This window comes from Mustela nivalis, assembly GCF_964662115.1.
Source record: "Mustela nivalis genome assembly, chromosome: 4".
NCBI classification, from domain to species: domain Eukaryota; kingdom Metazoa; phylum Chordata; class Mammalia; order Carnivora; family Mustelidae; genus Mustela; species Mustela nivalis.
This window is the reverse complement of record NC_139023.1, coordinates 103,300,891-103,323,623: the sequence shown is the minus strand read 5'-3', so window position 1 is coordinate 103,323,623 and position 22,733 is coordinate 103,300,891. Positions and strand designations below refer to the sequence as shown.

At 35.4% G+C, this 22,733-nt stretch overlaps 1 long non-coding RNA gene across 1 annotated transcript in view; it reads left to right on the top strand.

Moving 5' to 3' along the window:
- The window catches only part of LOC309863778, a 52,125-nt gene extending 30,378 nt beyond the window's left edge, over positions 1-21,747 (top strand). The window contains exon 3 of the long non-coding RNA XR_014311255.1: positions 21,663-21,747. This is a non-coding gene — a long non-coding RNA (uncharacterized lncRNA). The remainder of the gene's footprint in view (positions 1-21,662) is intronic.
- The last annotated feature ends 986 nt before the right edge of the window (positions 21,748-22,733 follow it).

Genomic DNA, 22,733 nt, shown 5'->3' with positions numbered 1-22,733 from the left:
TCAGGAAATATTTTGGTTCCAGTACATTCAGAAGCTTGATGCTTCAGCTTCTTTGGGCCACCCATATCAGTCATATATAAAAGTATCCAAGGATAGAGCCTGAGGACAGCACCTGTTCATTCATTCTACCTATTGTACCTTTTCTTCTTTACCTCATATTTCAAGGCTTAGTGCAAATGATGACCTCTATGAAAACTTCTATGCTTATTTTCCTCAGAATACATTATCCCCCAAACCTGTTGCTCTTGGGTCTTTTTAAATTTAATATTCCTTTCTTATGCTTTCACACTATATAATTGTGATTAGTCAAATATGTGGATGGTGAATTCTTTTCAGCATAGTTAAAGCATCCTTATAATTTTTGTAACTTCTATGTATCTCATAGAGCTGTTCATATAGTGAATACACATAAAGGTTGTACATACATGTTTTGTAAGCTTATACATTTATAAGATTATATGTATTTTTATAAGTATGTGCATATATATGTATATACATATACATATATAAGTATATTTGTGTGTGTGCAGAACAAGTAGGTGAATAGTGTGTCTCCAAGTGACAGGGGACTATTTTCCCATACTGTTCTTTAAACTGAAATCAGAAACTAATCTGAAGTAAACATATCTTGCCCTTCTCAATATTATAACTAAGATTTCATTTTGCATTTACAAAGCTGTGTGGGTTATCTGAACGAACACAACTATGAAGTCTGAAAAATAAGTAAGCATCGGCTCAAGAAAGAGTAGATGTTTAGAATATTTAGTTTCCAGTGAGGGTAACTAGTATTTTTCTGAGCCCTACCGATTTCAAAGAAAAAAAGAATATGAGGCTTCAGCTGGCCTCATTCTAGCTCCTGATAACTTATTTAAAATTTATACCCTGCCCTGCCTCCTTCCAGAATATGAATTTTGAGGTTCCTTAGAATAAAAATGTACCTAATAGAACTGAATAAATCTTAAAAAATCACAAAATCATTAAACTTGGGAAAATAGTTTCTCCGATAATTTATGTTTAAACTTCTTGCACCAAAAATAATGGAAATATGATGGTCTGTAAAGTTCTATCTGCTCACCCCAAACTAATGTAACAATGTGTATCAACTATACTCAAATAAATCTTTTTAAAAGAAAGTACATAGTCATTGACTAATTTATGAATAAAAGTTTGACTTTAAATTCTTAACATTTATCACAAGACTTTTTAGTAAGAAGAGCTGGAGTAACACAAAACATTTCCTAGTCTTCTAGTTGTATAATTCAATAATTCAAGTTGTAAAATTCAATGACAAAAAAATCAAAAATTAAAAAAAAAATAAGATAAAATTTGGTGACAATAACAGTGGGCAGAACAGCACCAGAAGTGTTAACTTTTTGATGTTTTTTATATTTAATTTTAACAAATAAATTGTTGGTATTTATTTTAAAATGAACCATATTCTAAGGTTCATAGCATATCTTGTTTGTTTTCTTTTGGGCACAGTCGTCTTCACATTATAGAATAAAAGAAAAGTGTAAATGTAGTCAACAGAAACCAACAATCCCAACAATCCTATATTAGTAATTTTACTAAGCCTAGAACCAGGTCATAAAATTATAGCAACATAATTAAACAATAAAATATTACCACTTATATCCACAGTAACTGTTCCTATCTTTCTGTTAACCTATCCATCCATATCTCACATATATATTCTTTTTTTTTAAGATTTTATTTATTTGTTTGAGAGAGAGTGAAAGAGAGAGAGCACAATCAGGGGAGAGGCAGAGGGAGAGGGAGAAGCAAACTCCCCACTGAAGTGGGGGCCTGATGTGGGTCTTGATCCCAAGACCCTGGGATCATGACCTGAGCCAAGGGCTGACGCTTGACCCACTGAGCCACCCAGGAAACCCACACTTATATATTCTTTGAATGGATAAATTAAAACCAAAATACAATAAGGGTCATTACATGAGAGTCAATGTTAACATATTTGAGTGGAAATGATTCTTTAAACTTGATATCCATATATCGGTTTTGGTAGAAGATGCTTTGGATTGCTCAGCCCAGATTCTTTCCACTGGGCCACTGCACTCATGTTTTCATCTCTAGAGAAATGCCTTTGGCCTGGATATGCTTGGGAGTTTACAATATTCTTCTCCTCACAAGAGCAACGACTGGCATATGCAGGGCACAAAGGGGTAGAAGAGCCCAGCACTTGTTTTCAAGGCAGGACAACTCTGCTGGGCAACTGCAGTATATATACATACCCTCTGGGACTCCTGTTCTCAGTGCATTAGGCCAGGTCTATACTGGATGAGAGACCACATTCTTGCTCAGCCTCTTCCCTTTGCTTGGTCCTTGTAATCCCTTAGAAATTTTTTCCTCCTGAATGCATCCTCAGTAAATCACCTGCACCTAAGTCCCTGCCTTGGGTTCTGCCTCTAGAGAAGCTGCTCCAGGACCATTTGGAGTAATGTGCTATATTACATGTTTTAAAGTTGAAAATCTCACTTAAAGCATAAACTTTCAATACCAGTGCTGCAGTCATCATGCTTTTGCAGCCCCGGTAGACTGAAAGTAGGCAAATTCCATTAGGCTTGACCCTAGGTATGTCATACGTGCTATGTAAAGGTCTCTTCTTGGAAAGAAGGTACTATGAGTAGTGTAATTTTTCACTCCACTCTTGTATCAAGTGTTTCTTCCTTAAAAAATGCAGATTTGATTCTTCAACTTGAAATCCATTTTTTTTAAATAAAATCTATACACCTATGAGTAAATGACACATAATTTTGCTAAACTCTTAACTACACTCACTACAACTCACATGCATGGCAAGATAGGAACTATTTAATTACAAATATCTTTTTATCCAGATTTGGTGAAATATGCTAGCCATAGATATTTAAAGACTTAGTCCTAGCCTAGGAGTCATCATTTTTCTTTCTGTAACACTGATGTCTTTAGAGGAAACCTGTATATGAAATTTTAAAAATTATTATTGCTTTATTTAAGTAATCTCTACACCCAATGTGGGGCTCAAATTCATGACCTGTAGAGTCACAGTCCCGTCTACTTAGCCAGCCAGGTGCTCCTACAACAATTTTTTGAAGTCCAGATTCAAACGTGCTAAAATACTGATTTCTTTTTGTTCTAGTAAGTCTGTTCACTTTTGCATCTTTAAACATGGCTTTGTCACACTCCTCACCCTGCTTGTACAACTTGGTGTCTGTACATTCTGTTGTTATTGCACTGCAAGAATTTGTCTACCTCTATGTGGAAAAGGAACCTCTGTCATAGTCTTCTGTGCTCCCTCGTAGGCTGTGTGCAGTGTTCACCTCTCAAAACTGTACCTTGCTGGCCACCTGCTTGAAGTATCCTTGTGTCTTAATGGACTCCACCTTAGAAGCAGTAACTACATCAAAAATTTCATTGATCCTCTCTCTCTAGTCTTAGTTGACCATTCCATTTATACTGACAGTCTCAAGACCAATATTAACCATCCTCACCATTACAACTTTTCTGTTTCTCTGTCCTTTAAGCCTCGGTAATCCCTTTCTGCCTCCTGGGAAAGTCAGCCTATTCTGTCTTCACAAGAGTACTTTTGGAAAAATGTGTATCTGGCAGAGATAAGCATTATCTTCCCCATCGTCTTTGGTCTTTTTGCCCCCACAATTGTACAAAAAGGAGAGAAAAAGTAAAATTGATGCTCATATTGAAATTTTTGATAAGTTATTGGATAATTCCTTTTTAATAATGTGTTTAGTTAGCAATTACCACAGTAGTAATAGTAATTAAGGTTAGACAATAAGGTAGGGACAGGGATACAGAGACAGCCATAAAAAATATTCTTACCCTTTAAGAGTTTAAATGAGAACATTCTTATTTAATATTTATAAAAGTGAATTAAACAGTTAATATTTAATGGGGGTAGGAAAGACTACATAGAAAATGATGTTCCACTATTAACAGAAAATTTGGAGCCAGGTACACAGACAAAGTGACATGAACTGAATCTTGAAGGACAAGAAAATGTTTTGTGAAACAGATAAAATAATGGGGATAGGAAATTCAAAGTAGAGACTGACATGTTCAAAGGCACAGAAGAATAACAGAACATAAATTAAAAATTGTGAGATTGTACCAGATGGAGATGTAGTAAGACATAGGGAAAGACTTTAGCAAGATGAAACTTGAAAGGTAGGCTAACTTGTAATGATCTTGAATCTTCCACTATTGGCTTTGGACCTTTTGTAATAGATGAGTGGGAGGCAACTTCTGTGCAAGTGGGAAAAATCAGAAAACATGAAAATCCTTATGGGCCATATATATATATATATTTTCAATTCAAGTTGAAAATAACTTTGAGGAGCACCTGGGTGGTGCAGTGGGTTAAGCCTCTGCATTCGGCTCAGGTCATGATCTCAGGATCATGGGATCGAGCCCCGCATTGGGCTCTCTGCTTGGTGGAGAGCCTGCCTTCTCCTCTCTCTCTCTGCCTGCTGCTCTGCCTACTTGTGATCTCTCTCTCTATGTTCAATAAATAAATAAATAAATAAATAAAATCTTAAGAAAAAAAACAAACTCTGAGTCTTATGGAGGGTGTTGTTAAGTATGTGTGTGTATACACCCCCCCCCCACACACAAATATATGTATCTTCATAAGTTATGTTACTTATTTTGATGATTATATCAATAAGATAATTAGTGTTCAATTTTAGTCACTGAAACACTAATATGTGGATGCATTTATGAATTAGTAGTACAAAACAGCTTTCCAGTGTTTGATACTTTACATTTTTATAATACTGTAAAAACATAAAACTCATCTGCATTACTTCACCTTATTCAGAAAACCACTCCAAATAGACCTTGTCATTACCTCTATCCAACAGAAAAAGTGAGGCTCAGAAAGTTTCACTGAAAGTCATATAGTGATTTAGCAACAGAACTATGTCAAGAACCATATAAAGCATTGGAAAATACCCAATATGCAGAGCATTGTTTCAACCAACATGGCTCTGCTTCCCATAGTTTGGATTGACCAGTAGCCACCAAACCAATAAAGATCACACCTTAATCATGACAGCTCTTCACCAGCAACCCAGAACAGCATCACTGTCTCTCATTCTTAGAACATGAGGGCTTCTGATCCTCTGTGTTATACTGCACTAAACCGAACAGATTCTGGCATGACTGTCTTGGGACTCTGCCCTAATTGTTTTTAAGTATGGTACACTCTTTTCCTTAGGCAATTCCATCATCATTCCCCACCCTCTGCCACGGCAGCCATGATCACCAGGCATGTTGTTCTTGCCTTGGCATACGATTTTTTTAAGGGTTCTTTTTGAGTCCAAGGGATTTGCCATGAAGAATTTCTTTACCTATTCCCATGCCTTGGCCCAGCTATGTGGACAGGCAGGACCCGTGTCCACTGCAACAGAAAGTTGCCTGCATTTTTATAGGCAATGTAGGGACATTGAAAGCCTTACATTTCTGTTTTAGGAAGATAACTCTGGTGGCTCTTATCTTTCCTACTTCAGTACCTCGCTCGCTAAAAAGAAAAACCCCATAGGTTTAATGTCTTGATTTTAAGCCCAGTCCAGGACATATTTGAAGTTGGCACCTTTAGAAAATAGTTCTCCTTTAAATATGTAAAAGTGACTATAAGGACACATCCTGTTTTGGTGGGGAGGTTTCTACCTCTGCCTTCTTCTTCTCCTCTCAGTGGGCATGTTGCGGTGGTTTTTGAAGCCCAAAGAGAGTCATGCACATTGCAATCAAACATTAAAATTTGCAATGAGTTTAATGCCATTTAAATGAATGAATAAAAGAGATTTATTAACCTATATGGCTAAAACATGAATTGCTTGTGAATGAAATCTATGGAGAAAAATGGGAATAGAGACTAGAGTGTAAAGAATCCTGTGAAGAAAGATGTTGACAGCAAGAAAATGAAATTGTTTCGGAATTGGTATTAACCGGGTGATTTGAGTATCAATTAGGCAATTTGGGTATTAATTAGATAATTTGTTTCTGCTGCAGAATCTTATGAACTAGAAATGAGCCTGTAAGTGTGGTTTGGTCATGTGTGCGTGTGACTATAATACTGGGAATGGTGCCAAACTGAAGTCCCCAGAAAACTGAAGGCCTCAGTTTACCTGAAGAACAGGTTCAGTGGTGTTTGCAGAAGCTTTACCAGTAATGTCAGTGAGTTATACTCAGGATGACCTAATGCAGATATCCTCAAGGCTGGAATGTCTTGTTCTCTCCTTCACATTGAAAGGAGAATCAGTAGTTATTGCTTTAAGAAAAGTCTGCTTAAAAAACCCCAAGTTTGGGCTCTCTGCTCAGCAGGGAGCCTGCTTCCTTTCCTCTCTGTCTGCCTCTCTGCCTCCCTGTGATTTCTGTCTGTCAAAATAAATAAAATCTTTAAAAAAAAAAACAAAAACAAAACCCAAGTTACAAAGGAAAGGACAAATCCTTTCCATGGAGTACTACAATTTGGGAAGATCGCCGAAAATAGAGTCAGCAAATTTACAAGGGCCACGAATCCTCAGAAATAAGTTTTAACACCATTTATTCAATTCGGTTGACATGGCTGACAGAAAGATAAGTTAGTAATTTTCAGAACAAAGATTCAAGAATTCTTGTCTTTCTCTCCAGAAACCAAATTAAAATACGGTAGCATCTACTATAAACCATAAAACACTGTAGCTTAATTTACTCTTTCTTTAGGGGAAAATGACTTTTTATTAAGATTTTACTGGTCAACTCAACACCTGGTCATCTAGAATATTTGTTCTGGAAGAGTAAGGAAGTTGTCTTATATATTGCTATGTTTAAAACAGTGTCTTGTATATAGCAGGCCATCTGTACATATATAAATGATGCAATCAGTAGAGTTAAACCACTGTTGTAGCCCCTACCTCAACTGGAAGAGTTTAAAGTTATGAAGTTCGATTACTGTGAATGAAAATATTTGAAGTGAACGAGTACCAGCTAATGCCAGCAAAGAGAAAAAATGCTCCTTTCTCTTACTGACTCCTTAAGGCCCTGAAGTGGATTCAGTACTGAGGTGGATTTAGTAGGGTTTGGGTATATAAAGGCTGCCTATTTGCCACTTGCCAGCAGATGGCCTAATTATTCCATCATTTGCCAGGCATCAAGACTGCTCTAAATAAAGAAAAGCATTGGATGAGTACTAACTTTCCCCTTGATTTTTTTTTTTTTTAACAGAGATGATTTTTAGTGTCTTTTCCATTATTTTTCTCTGGATTAAACAATTGATTAGAGATGCTGATTTTAATATAGCTTAGTCTAATCCATAAGAAAGTGTATACTGTTTTTTTAAAAAATATATGTATGCTAAATCACCTAGGAAGATCTATAGAGGTGACATACTAATATCAGTGCCTCAGGGATGAATTGATTTATCATCATCCATGAGTAAATGGGAATTTTTATTTTACTCTTGACAGTCTTTACAAGGCATATAAAATATCCCATTTAGATGGCTTTTCTAACTTTCCTAAAAATCAGTGTAATAGGACTGTTAATGTTCAGACTCAGTTTACCTGGAACAAATTTCCTCAGAGTTCTGAGGTTATTTACCAGTTATATACTTTGTCTATCAGGGAAAAGTCCTCTTTCATCTAAAAAGTATATTTAATTTGTTCTTACTGAGTAAATATTGAGAAAATGACATGACCGAAGAAAAAGACAAGAGTGAGAGGAGGAAGGTGGAAATATTAATTAAATATAGTGTAGTCGTGTTTGATATTTTTCTTATTAACTCTACCAAAATAAAAAACATGTCATTCCATTAATTCTTTTTTGAAATATTGTTTCTCTCTTCAGGACTTTAAGTGTTCAGTTGCTTTCCCTTACCTGAATGTTAACACTTTTGAGGATAAGTGCTTTGTCTGTCTTGTTGATTATTACTTATATACTGATTACTGATAACAGTGCCTGGTACATGAAAATAATTGATTTAATAGTTATGGACTGTAAAAAAAAGATTCTGATTATATTTTCTGGGATAAACCAATAGGAAAGAACAATGAAATACGGCATCATGAATAAGAGTCTCAATTTTGGGCCATTCAGCAATTTAAAATAATCTGGCAAATTATTTTTCAGACATTTGTCCCAGTATACTTGCTTATACCTTGAAACATGCAGCTCACTCCCTTTGATATGTTATCCAAGATAAAAGATTGTGGTTGTGGAAAACCAATGATCTATCTCCAATCCTAAGATGTTATCATAAAAAATAGAAAAGAAAGGAATAACACAAATAGCATGAAAAGGTGCACCTGAGGTCAGGAACCATACTCATAATATTTGTTTTATTAGTCTATATAAATATCTTAAGTCTTCTGGATATACTATATTTTATGTAATAAAAATATTTTAAAATAAATGGAAAGGAGATAAAGTGATTGAATCATTTTATCCTTGCTACTTAATTTCCTTCCATTTGTGGTTTTACCAGGATTTTCAAATAAGAAAAACAAGCCCTTTTACCCCCATCAAGATATCTTTCTGATTAGCATTCTAAATGTACTTGATATTGTATGGATATTGCCTTAGTAATTAGAAAAGAAAGTCATTTTTGTTTCCCAGTGGAAATGCTATTGCTTTCTTTTTTGACAGTTTACAATATTGTGTTATTTTTTTGCTAAGCAAATCATTGGAAAATTATTTCTTGTTAAACATAAATGTGGTATTTGAGATTTATGATTGTGTCATTTTTAATTTGTATTTTTGAAGTAAAAACTCTCTCATGAAAAGAACGTGCCATTATTAAATATATACCAAAACTATTTTCACTGATATTGATGTATATTCTCAATGAATAATAAGGATGCTTAAAAATAATTTTGAAAACTTAAACCTGTTAATAGGAAGCTCACAAATCTCAGAAGATTCTGGAAAGATGTTTGGTATTGTCAAGCTAATTTTTTATCTTTATTTCATTTATCTATTCATTTTTTATTTAACTTCAGAATTTTATCTTTTTTAGTCAGTCCTTTGTGTATGTAATCGCAAAAACATGTCTGCACAGTTTGTTATTTTTAAAAAAGATTCATAGGAAGTTTCTTGAATCTGCTCTAGAGGCTTTGGGCATTAGTACCAGTAAACAAAAAATGTTAGCCCTTTTATGTTCCTAGTATTTGGATTCTTGTTGCTTTCAAGATTTTATTTATATTTTGGAGTCCAGAACATCTATGCTCTGTTCACTTACTATCAACAATGAAAAACTGATTTAGATACTTTGCAATGGATGATGTTATATCATCTAAATTTTCTAATTCTTAAAAGATTTTAAAAACTATACTGTAAACAACACTTGGAATTAAGATTGCTAAGAAATAATAAAATGTGGTTTGGATAATTTCTTCTTTATATAAAACAGATATTTTATACAGACACACAGAAATACCCTCTTTAGAGATACAGATAGAGATACACAGAGAGAAAAGAGACTGAGCACATGAGAGACCAGAGAGGCTACGTACTGTTCTAGACACAACAGTGAACAAAACAAGTTCAGATCTCTGCCCCCATGTATTTACAGTCTCATGGAGGGGACGGCAAACGATAGCAACAAAATGTACTTCACAAAATGGTAAGCAGGAAAGGGAAACATTTATCTGCTTTTATTGTTTACTAGCTAGATGACATTGGTCAAGGAATTCGTTCTCTCTAAGGCTCACTTTCTGTATTAAAAATGAGCCTAAAGCTTACTACAAATGGATGTCATAAAAAGCAAATGAGATAATAAATATAAAGTGCTTATTTAAGTGCTTGGTATAGAATCACATCTAGATTAAAGGTGCAATAATAATTTTAATTATCAATATCTAAAAAATTCTATTTAATTGGGGAGGTAGCGTATAAGCAAAACATTGATTGATAGCTAGATAAGGTGTTCAAAGAGAGGAAAAGGTAAAGATTAGATGATTTATGGATATTGTGGCTTTTAAACTGAACTTTACAAAGATTTTTTTGAAGTGAACATTAAAAAAAATCACAGGTGAAGGAGAATTACGTATGTGAAAAGATAGTGTGAACAAGGGATTTCTTAGAAGACCTTTTAGGACACAGATGCCAGAGGAAAGGACAGGTAGGCACCATCCAGCCCCAGGCCCTAGACCAACTCTAGATATTTTCGTTGATTTAAGAAAAAAGGAACATTCACGAAGCAAATGTGTCATTCAAGGAGATGTTAAAACAAAAATTGGTAACAGTTTGCTAACTGGGGAGAAAGAAAAAATTAAGGGCTGCAGGTTCTGAAAGAGAGTAGTGAACATGTATCTGTATCTCCATGTGAAGAGAAAAGAATGCTAAGGTGTCCGGACAAGGCTTGCTCGCAAATCCCAGTAGGATTGTAATCGACGGCAGGTGCGCTATCAGCGAGCATCTCTACTCCAGTTACCAAGCTGTCCTCTGACTCCTGAAAACAGATCAAATCAACAAGGGCAATGTTAGTGTCTAGTGGTAGAAAGTGACTATTTTATTGAGAAAGTCACCAAAACATGGTCCCAGATTTTTTAAAAACGTAAACGTAGTATAATAAGCCTCCATTTAAAGAAACAGTGCGCAGAGAATGCAAGTTAGAGAGCTGGGAAACAGAATGAGGCAAAACAAGGATTCAGAAAAGAGACAAGGGTTTGTTTCTCACAATTGAGTTCTTGGTTTACTTTGGAGTTTGTGAGGATTATTTAGGGGGGGGATTTGATCTCTTTTCCTAGAGTTATTCCTGGGAGTCTAATAGTTGAAAGCCAATGGGTTTTTACTGTGAGAAGGAAGAAGGAAGCGGCAGAGTACAGTATCGGAACAACAGAAAAAGCTTCAGTGGAAGGAAGAGCAAGCAATGTGTGGAGTTTGATCCGGTTAACTGTTATGTGAAGACACCTATTTCAAACAATATGGTGCGAAAGGAAGTCCTATGTGAATAAATCGATCGAATAATTATTAAGTCCCTACCCCATTCTCTACAAATATAAAAGAAAACCACAGCCAAACCACAGACTCTCTTTGTTAAAACTCTCCCGTATCCACAAATGCCTGCCTTTCATCTTCAGAAAGCCTCCATTGGGCGGCGTGAGAGATCATGGAAGAAAATGTGAATTTGGCCTTAAGACCAACATGTATTTTCTATCACATTTTAAAATGTCAAGTTTCTGTACGTCTAGGGGGGAGAACATAAAAAGTAGATGTTTTAGACAATATTTTCCTAACAGTCTTCGTATTTGAAGGGCATCAGTGATCTATATTCTATGATAAATGAACACGAGTAAATTCTTTAAACCAGATACTTTTGGCCAGAGCCACTCTCTTAGTCCTTCTGTGTGATGTATGTACTAGTAGTTTTAAAGAATTAAAGCATAAAGCAGTTTAAATATTCATGTAATTATCAAATTTGTCTTGATGTAGAAATTTTAAAAATACACAGTATTTGTTGGAAATTACTTGGCCTAGCACTAGGGAGAAGCACTGGAAACGTAAAATAAGATAAGATTTGGTCTTTATCCTTGGATATCTTATAGCCTCTGGAGGAAAAAGAAGAATCACAGACAAATGCATGTACATGTCCACGCATGTAAATGGAAGACAGCTTATAATTTAATGCCAAAGGAGTTCAAAGGGATGAATGATTGACTCTATACAGAAAAGAAGTGGTCTTTAAACACAAAAAATCATATACACGCGTACATAAAAAATGTGTATATTTTAATTTCTACTTTCTTGCCCTTTGTTGTTGGCAGATAACCCCTAGCATTCTAAACTAACATCCACAGACCAGGACGGAGTGACAGGCATCAGAGGATCCAGGAAGAGATCAGACTTCCCTGAACTACACAAACAAAAATATAAAATAGAGAATACCTCCTGTTTAGATATTTTGATGGATGTCTGAATAGTTAACTATGTGTGCAACTAAACACACCCATCCGCTGCTCGATTGCACTATGTAAACACACATGCACATGCTGCGATGATAGGTGTAAGACACACTCACACGCACAGGCAACACGTGGTGTGAATATTCCGCACACTCAAGTTAAACTAGAATCAATTTCATTTGAAGCTTATGTTCATTACATTTGCAAATGCTTTATGTAATCTCTAAATCATATGTAAAAAGTTATTTAGAATTTATTTTATTAAATTATGAATCTATAAAATGACACACAATTTCATGTAAATTACGTATATGTTTATATTGCTACCTGCGGCAACATGCGGGCATTCTGTGTCTCAAAAGTCAAATTCCCTTCTTGCGCAGATGTTTAGCATTCTGTAAGACACCAAATACACACATACACACACACACACAGAAAAACCCATTTTTAAGTTTTTTCTTGCTTATTAAACCTCAGCCACTTGCCCTAGTCTCTCACGTTCACTAGGCCTCAACAAAGGCACTAAGTGCTTTCCGGAACATAGATTTAAATGAGGCCCCTGCCCAGTGGGCTTACAACCTAATTAGACAGAGACAGTTGACCAACATATGCCCACAGACTACAGTTGGCCACTTATTTATTCTCTAATTAACATAAAGCAGCAGGGCAACAACTCCGCCTGTGCTCAGTGAGCAGCAGCGCGGCTGTGTGTGCTGGAGAGCTCTGCGGGAAACGAGACTGCTTCTTTCTGCGGGGGTTTACAGCAGGCCTTCCCTTGCTTCTGGTTTGTCTCCATAATTAATATTCCTGTGCATATCTTGCTGTGACTACGTATGTCCTAGCAAACAGACCCTCGTGGCCCAGCAGAACCACTTTGTTCAGCCGCCCCGATGACCAATACGGGTCACTGGAGGGGTTGACTTGCGGTGGAACAGGCAATTCTGTTGAAAACATAGGCCAGTGCTGGCCAGAACGGTTAGTCGGTGCTTTAATTTCGTCTTTTCAGCCAAACAAGGAAGATTTTCATGATTGTGGTTGATTGTCAAGGGCCAGTAGCTTCTTTCTGCTTCTCTCACTGCCCTTCCCACACCCTCCTGCAAACTCTTCAGTTTTTGAAATTTCTCCCTCCCTAAGTGTGTTCCACATGATTCTCAAAAAGCATTTGAAGTAACTTAAACATGTCCAGTGCCACACTATTAAAAAAAAAAATAGGTATTTGAGAATATTAGAATCGAGAAAGCTAAGCACTAGGACCCATCAGAGAAGGTTTGTGAAAATGTTGGTCCCTGAAATGCATGTCAAGAGTTCATAAGTATTTGCTAGATAAAATCCTTCATGAAGACAGTAGATGATTTGAGTATTCATTGTTTATCCAGAGAGGAGAATGCAAGCAAGAAAATTATATTTTTTTCCTAACTCTAGGGATATATTTAATGGTGGAAAAAGATAAAACTCATTTGTTTCAGGTTATACAGAGTATTGTCAGTTACTACCCCTCTAATACTCTCTTTAAAATTCTATTTAATGCTTTTGACCTAATATGAATCATAATTAAATCTTCTGAGAATTTTAAGCCTTCACAGATTTACAGTCAGTGTGTTTTTTTAATCCACTATAGGAGAGCCTGATGTTCTTCTTTTTTAGGGGGTAGGGATGGGTATTGGTTTTTATCCTCCACTCTATACTATGTCTTAAAAAATAGTGTAGACATTGGAGAACATGATTTCCTATGATATCATTCTTTCTTTGTTTAATTGTAATATTTTTTAAGCATACATAATTGTCATTGGGTAGTTAGTCAATATCATGAATTGTTTTAATGTGTTCCTCAGGTGAACTTGAACATGATACAGTAGATATTTGAACTACTGGGAATTTAACACTTATATAGACACTTCTGATATTTCCCTATAAATTGTGATTCTGTGGACTTATTGTTATGTTGCTGAAGTAAAGAACTATAAACAATCCCATTCAAAGTATAGTTAAAAAATTGGGGGCCTAATGATACTAAAAAAGAGCCTTATTTTCACAAATCAAGTAAAAGACAAAAGGTCTGAGTCGAAATATAAGAATCTACAAACTCATATATAACTGTTCTAAAGGGTCCCAGAATCATCAGTATTATTGATTTTGCATGATAAATGGAGTTGGTATAATCAGACTAAGCACATTTTAGAATTTAGATATCCTGATAAATATCTTTAATCTTAAACTTCTTGTGCTTTAGAAACCAACGGTCATTTCTGTCTTTGTGAGTCAAATTGTTGCTTTCATTCTTTTTTTTTTTTTTTTAATGTACATGGGAACGTGCTCATCATAGTTAAAATAAACCCCCAAATTGAAATGAATATCTAAAGCTGATCCAGTTTCACTTATTTCTCCTAAAAACTCTGTATCTGGAATTTTAAACCACGCAATTTTTGCGTGGATCATTTTTCAGGGGTGGTGGTTTCATTCCTTTTCTCTCTCTCTCCTCTCCCGTCTTCCATTTTCACTGTGGAAATTTCAAGCAGCAAAGCAGGAAATCCCATCCAGGTTGATCTAACCTCAGGGCCTCCTCCAAGCATGCTGGAGAATCAGTGCTCTGTCACCTCTGAGAATAGAATTCATTTTGGATTCCTGTATTACCTGCCTCTGGTACTTGGTACTTACTTGCTGACCGACTGAGCTATTTTAACTTTGGAATGATGCAAATGTCCTTTATGGCAGTTTCCAATTTAGTATTTTTAGAATCAAGACTGAACTGAAGGAGTTCAAAGTATAGTGCCCCCTCCCAAATGAAGTACTTAATCAAAAATTTCAAAGTAAAAGTGATACATCAAAGCAAAGGAGCGCAATTTAAGACGGAATGATACAGTGTTGTAGTTCTCAAAATTCAAGGTCAAAAATAACTTCATTCATCCAAATACATTTCCTTAAGAAATACAGTTATTTGCAAATGCCTGTGACTATCAGCAAATTAGCACAATAAAAATATTAATAGTTGTGTCAGCATCTGTAAGATTTAGTTGTTTTGATGGTACTTAATAGGTAAAACTAGCCTTTCTGGGTTCCTGCCAATTGAGCATCTGTTTAGGTAGTCTGTGGAGAATCAGAACAACTGAACTTTTGGCACATTCAATTACACTGAGCAACTACCAGCCCTGTTTTAGGTTATAACAGAAGAGAACAACACCAAAAGATTGTGCTAATTGATTTAATGTTGAGAACTTTGGGAATCTGGAGATCGTCATGGGAGCATTTCAGTTAGTCTTAGTGAGTTGAATCCATAAAAACATTATTTAATTAAATAAGGGCCCTTCTTTCAGGAGCTTTTCTAGGCATTTTGAGAGATACAATGATAACATAATCCTTGCCCTTTATTGCATATAAGATAATTATGAAATAAAATTTATGTTATGCATATCTCTAAAGGAAGGCAGCCAGCAATGTCAAAAATATTGCTACTTTTGTTATTTGGAGTACTGGGAAGGAAAAACTACTTCCATATGGAGATAAGAAAGTAGATCATGAAAGGCATGTCATTCGTGGTAAGTCTCAAACATGGAGATGCTTTTGAAAAATTAAGTTAGAGTTGGAGATTTTACAAGGCTGAGGGACAGGTTGACTAAAAACAGTGAAGTGATTTAGGGAATTAAAGAAGACTAAAATTGTTTGCGGCCAAATCAAACTGAGAAATCGCTTTAGAAATCTAGATTTATGCCACCGAGAGCCAGGAAGGAATTCTGAGCAGTGGAGCCCTAGCATTGTGGTGAGATATGCTATGCAAAAGAAAGTGAGGCTAGAAAAATCTGGGAGGAAATCCCTACAGTAATACAACTTGGAAGAAATACTGCCTTCACTAGGGCAAACAGAAAGAAAAGGAAGATTGCTTTAAGAGATGCAACTAAGACAAAAGTGAAGTACTTCAATTGAGTTTATGTAAAGGGAAAAAGGAAAAAAAAAATCAAGATAATTCTAACACTTTGAAAAGCAGTGACTATGGAAGTGTTATGTAATCAAATGTGGTACAAACAACTGAGGTATAGAATTCAACAAAAGGCACAAGTTTGGAGATACGTATGTGATCACTAAGGCTATGTGAGTGCCTGGAAGGATGTATTTTTGAAAAGTGCCACTACTGAAGAGACAGAAGAAAGACAGAGAAGAACCCAAGAAAGAGAACAATGAAAGGGAAATATAGGAGAACCAGCTGAACATAGCAAAATGAAAAGTGTTCATAAGCAAGTGGTCATCAAGGTTAATTGCCTGAGAGATGTTAAGGAAGAAGGAAACCTTTATGTCACTGGACTGAGAATGCAGAAGTCACAGGGGAACTTCAGGGAAATAATTGTTTCTCTGTAAGTGTGTAAGTCACATTATGTTCATTTTACTTCTCTCTCTCTTTTTTTTTTTTTTTAAAGATTTTATTTATTTGACAGAGAGAGAGATCACAAGTAGGCAGAGAGGCAGGCAGAGAGAGGGGAAAGCATGCTCCCTGCTGAGCAGAGAGCCTGACATGGGACTTGATCTCAGGACCCTGAGATCATGACCTGAGCCGGAGGCAGAGGCTTAACTCTCTGAGCTACCCAGGTGCCCCATGTTCATTTTATTTCTAAACGTGGTGTGAAGCTGGCTGGTGAAAGAGACTGAGATAAAAGAGATTAGATAGATGAGAGATGATAGATATTGTTAGATATGCAGACAGACACAAAGACAGAGATAGAAAATCATCATTCAAGGAAATGATTGAAAGTAGTGTGTGTGTGTGTGTGTGTGTGTGTGCACGTGTAAATGGGTAGTCACTGAGGGCAAGATGAACACTAGCATTCTATCAAAAATGTAAAATAAAAGAACAGTTACAGAGGCTTGGGTAGGGTAAAGAAACGAACAAAGAATGTTGACCTTCTTCCCAGCCTTAGATCTGAAGAGGAAGGGAAGGAAATAGAAGAACCCAGTGGGCACTGGGGCTATCCAGGTATCAGTAACAGCAAACAACATGACCTGCAGAAAGAAGGGAGGTAGAAGAAAATGCAAACTTCTTCCCCCTCAGCTTCCTATCTCCTCTTCCTGCCTTCCATCAGCAGAATAAAATATAAACCTCATCAGCACTCTGTCTTCAAAGTATAGTTCTTGGGAGTCTGTCTCTTGAAGCATAGATCAAGACAGAATGGGTTTAGAATGGACAGTGGGAGACAAGGAAGGAAGGAAGAAATCCCAGGAAAAAAAGAAGAAAAGTTTAAGAAAGAAGATGAGATAATAAGTGGAACAAAGTTCTGGATAAGATGAAGACATACCTAGAAAATTTAAATTAAAGTGTGCAGGCACAGAGTGCCTTGGTTGTTCAGTTGTTGAGCAGCTGACTCTGAGTTTCAGCTCTGGTCATGATCTCAGAGTCATGAAACAGAGCCCTGCATCAAGCCCCAAATCCAGCTCCAGGCTCAGTGGGGGAGTCTGCTTGAAGACTCTATCCTTCTTCTCCTCCCTCATCTCTCTTTCAAATAAATAAATCTTTAAAAAAATAAGAAGTGCAAAAGAAAAAAAGATGGGTTGCAAAGCAACTTTGAAGTGGAGATAGGGGCTTGTGTTAGAAGTCCAAGAATAGAACAGTTCTACAGAATCTGCCTTTGTCAACCTAGGGCAAGCGGTCACAAATTCATAAATGTTACCAGAATGGGATCTTGATTACTTTTGCAATGCTTAACTAACTAATACCTTAAAATTATTACCAAATGAGGACTTTACTAAATATATTTACTATTGGGATGCCTGGGTGGGCTCTGTTGGTTAAGCGTCTGCCTTCAGCTCAGATCATGATCCCAGGGCCCTGGGATTGAGTCCTGCATCAGGGTCCTTGTTCAGCAGGAAGTCTGCTTCTCCCTCTGCCTGCTCCTTCCCCTGCTTGTGCTTGCTATCTCTCTTTCTCTAATGAATAGATTAATAAAATAAAAATAAATACATAAATCTACTATTAAATTTAAAAAATCTGTCCAAAATCTATAAAGAACTTAGCAAACTCAACACCCAAAGAACAAATAATCCAATCAAGAAATGGGCAGAGGACATGAACAGACATTTCTGCAAAGAAGACATCCAGATGGCCAACAGACACATGAAAAAGTGCTCCATATCACTCGGCATCAGGGAAATACAAATCAAAACCACAATGAGATATCACCTCACACCAGTCAGAATGGCTAAAATCAACAAGTCAGGAAATGACAGATGCTGGCGAGGATGCGGAGAAAGGGGAACCCTCCTACACTGTTGGTGGGAATGCAAGCTGGTGCAGCCACTCTGGAAAAAAGCATGGAGGTTCCTCAAAATGTTGAAAATAGAACTGCCCTATGACCCAGCAATTGCACTATTGGGTATTTACCCTAAAGATACAAATGTAGTGATCCAAAGGGGCACATGCACCCGAATGTTTATAGCAGCAATGTCCACAATAGCCAAACTATGGAAAGAACCTAGATGTCCATCAACAGATGAATGGATCAAGAAGATGTGGTATATATACACAATGGAATACTATGCAGCCATCAACAGAAATGAAATCTTGCCATTTGCGACAATATGGATGGAACTAGAGCGTATCATGCTTAGTGAAATAAGTCAAGCAGAGAAAGACAACTATCATATGATCTCTCTGATATGAGGAAGTGGTGATGCAACATGGGGGCTTAAGTGGGTAGCAGAAGAATCAATGAAGCAAGATGGGATTGGGAGGGAGACAACCATAAGTAACTCTTAATCTCACAAAACAAACTGAGGGTTGCTGGGGGGAGGGAGTTTGGGAGAAGGGGGTGGGATTATGGACATTGGGGAGGGTATGTGCTTGGGTGAGTGCTGTGAAGTGTGTAAACCTGGTGATTCACAGACCTGTATCCCTGGGGATAAAAATATATGTTTATAAAAAATTAAAAATTAAAAAAAAATCTGTAAAAATAAGCACACTTAGTGACCTAATGTGATGCATGTATATGGTGTACATATGGGTGTACATATATATTTTATGTATATATATAATATATATTACATATATTATATACACAGATAATGTTGTTATAGTGGCACAGTGATCAAGTGTTTTGATAATATGTCCTATGGAATATTCTAGAAAAAATAGTTTTCCCAATAGTTGTTTTCCAGTCATCATATCCATGTCAACATATCCACATTTTAAGCCATGAGATGGAGAGGGAGAGAAAAAAGGGTATGTTTCTTCACCTTGGAGAAGGTTTCCTGAAAGTCCTTATAACACTTCTACCTATATCTGTCTATAATTTAGTCACATGGTTCTGCCTAATTCTGAGAAACGATGGGCCTTCTAGCTGAGTGTCAATGACCTAGCAGGAAATCAGTATTCTGATCATTAGAAAGGCAAGGAAAATACAGATTTGTTTGGCATCAACATTTTCTGCCTTCCTGTGTTAAAATGAAGATGCTCTTAGAAAGAGAGTGTTTTTGTTACTAATGTAGAATCAAACTCATAAGTGAGTATTGTAGAAACTAAGGACACTAGTGCTGATTTGAAACACTGCTCTAGGAGAAGAAGCACTTGAACATCTAAGGGACAGCATGAAGTAGGGAAAAATGTATGTTTGAAATAAAAAAATGTAGAGCTGGAGAGTACCAAAAACGGCAATGTAGAACATTTTCCTAGAATCAGCTCTATACTGAACTTTAAAATAATTCTGAAAGTCATCAAGGACAGAATATATTTTAAATTAAATATCCTGAGATGAGATCTCTTGTATTTCCTTAAAGAAAAAATTTTGGAGGGGAGGGTATAAAAAATAGTGCATTGATTTACAGAAAACTCTAATCCATAGTGAGACAAAAAATTTGCCACTTGGAAAATGTATTACAAATATTGTTGCATAGAAAGGAAATAACCATACTACAAACTCTAAGCAATATTATAAAAGTGGCAAGAAAAACAAAATTCTTAAATCAATATTATCACAGTTCTACATGTTTTTTGACATGATTTTGTGTAGAAGATAGGAATCTTAAATGACTTAAATGAGATGTGAGGGCAAAAAAAACATATGTCTGTTGGACAAATATAATCATTCTTAGTGATTCTATTAAGCTACATGACAGATGATATATTCCATGAGTTAATTTTTAAATTCTGCCTCATCTTTTCCATACATAATTTATTATCATATCTCGGCAAATCAAAAGTATATCACCTGATTAACTTTTACCCCCAATTATCTTAAAATTCTTTTATATTTGTATATCTTAGTTTCAAAGTTGTCCTTCAATAACATTTTTCTTGCATTAAGTATATATTACAGGAATAATATTATTATAATTTTTGTTCTTTCAGAATACAAATGATTTGGGGGGAAAAGTCGATTGGTGGATAATTTTACCCTAATAAATTAGGAAAATCATTTCTTATAAATATATAGAATACAAATGGCACAAAGCATACTAATGATACAGGAAAGATGGCAGAAGAATGACAGGAGATTTCTAAAAAGGCAGTCATATATACTTCATAACCAAACAAAATTTGATAAATTAAGAGTATACTAATATATAAGCTCAGAAAATTATTAGTAAAAGCAATAGCTGGTAAAAATTTAGAAAATAATCTTTGTCCTCAGGATACCTGGACTCCAGATAGCAGGAGTACTTTGTTACTAAAGTGTTTACCGATTGGCATTCGGAGTATTGTTTGTAAAACAAAAGATATTGATTATAATGTCTGACTTTTATTAAGTTCTCATACATTGTTTCACATGATATTTGCAACAATCATATTGAAAGCAGTATCATTATCTTCATTTTACAAATGGAGAAACTGAACCTTAGTGAATGTAAATAAAATGATGAATGTAAATAAAATGATGATCACAAAACAAGCCAAGAAGAGAACAGCTAAGGAGCCTGACTAGTTGAAAGTTTAAGTCCAAATTCTTAACCACTCTAACTATTGCTTTTGTGTGTGTGTGTGTGTGTGTGTGTGTGTGTGCAAGACTGTTTTTCTTGCTGAGGAAGTTGCTGTGCTAAAAATCCTGGATGTCAGTAAGAGAATAAAAAAAAAAAAAAAGACATACCTCAAGGAAAAGAATGTAGTAAGGAGTAGAGAAGAAGTATATGAATTAGTATTTTTATTTCATAAAATGTAACCATCAAATCAAAAGTGTCACATCACAGAGCATCTTGAGAATTCAGTTATGTATTTTTGATGCTGTATCAAATCTCTTGACACTTGGCACTTTTAAAAAATATCAATTGTGGTGTGGAATCTAAAACACTATCAATAAACATTTTGTTACATTAAAATCTATTGATCTTTTTAAAAAATACAATGTATAAAGGTGTTTAATTTCAACAGCAATCAATTTACTTTCTGTTTATCTGGTATAATGAGTAAAATATGGCCCCATAATCTGTCTTGTTTGAAAACTGGACAATTGGACAACTTTTATACTACTACTATATCTCATTCATCTTTAAAATGGTAATAAATATAAAACTTATTTAATACTGTTGTTGTTTTATATGCATTAATATATGAAAGATCTTGAAATTCCTGGAGCAAGCTTTTAAAAATAAATTTTAGTTTAAGTTACTTTTAATATTATAAACATTTATAAAAAGTGACCTATTTTCTTTAATCATGGTTCACTTATTTGAAAATAACAAAAAACAATGTTATATATTTTATTTTTTTAATGTTATATTAGTCACCATTCAGTACATCATTAGCTTTTAATGTAGTGTTCCATGATTCATTGAACAAAAACAGTGTTTTAAAAACAGAATATCGAAACATAGTCTATGAGCTTTCTAAGTATAAGGACAGCAGCTCCTTCATGTTTGTGTTCCCAAGACCTGGCACATTGGAAGACTCCACATGCTTATTAAGTAAGCTAATCAAATATCTAATGTAAGTATACTTAAATATTTGGACCCAAATATTGAAAAGTTGTTCATCTTAAAATAATCCAATAGTCCTATAATGGTTGAAAACTTACAAATAACTTCTACATATGATCACATGTGCTCTTATTACAATTCCCTCTGATATCTAAGGCCTTTAAATTATGAATTCAAATATTTATTGAAATTGTACCCTGTAAAAGACATTTTACTAGGTGATATTTGAGAGTGAACATAAACATGTAAAAGATACAGTTTCTTTATTTAAGAGCTTTTAATCTATGACCTTAATTTAAAACAAGTTTTAAAAACTGTACCATAAATTTCCAGTTTCCTTTTTCATATACATGGAATTTGGAAGTGCAGTTCTGTCCTAACAGCAAGTAAAAAGCTGGCAGCCTGAAAAATCAACTTTTCTTAGGTCCATATGAGGGGGGAGGTCATAGGGCAAACTACAGCCCCTTAAACTGGAGAAAAGACAGGTGAAGAGAGGATGTGATGGCTTACAGGAGCAGACTCGCAGGTGGAAGTGGGAACAAGTTCCTGATATGTCATGCCTGGGTACCAAGAAAAATTGAAAAGTTACAACTCTTCCAAATGGCAAATCTCCCAACAATTTGAAGACACAGAGTAAACATCAGAGTCAGACATGGCAGGGATGTTGGGATTATCACACCAACAATTAAAAAATATATTAGTAATATGCTAAGGGGTCTGAAAAAGAAAGTAGATGGCATGGAAGAACACCTAAACAATGTAAGCAGAGAGCTGGAAATCTCAAGAAACAACAACAAGTTAATGCTAGAAATAAAAAAAATATATATGTATCATGTCATGGAGGAGACAGAGTAATTGAGTTTCTTGTCTGTAAATAGACATTAACAACAACTCCTACCTTTGACTGAAATATGTCAAAATTTGCATATATTCATAGGTGTGTGAGAAATCTAC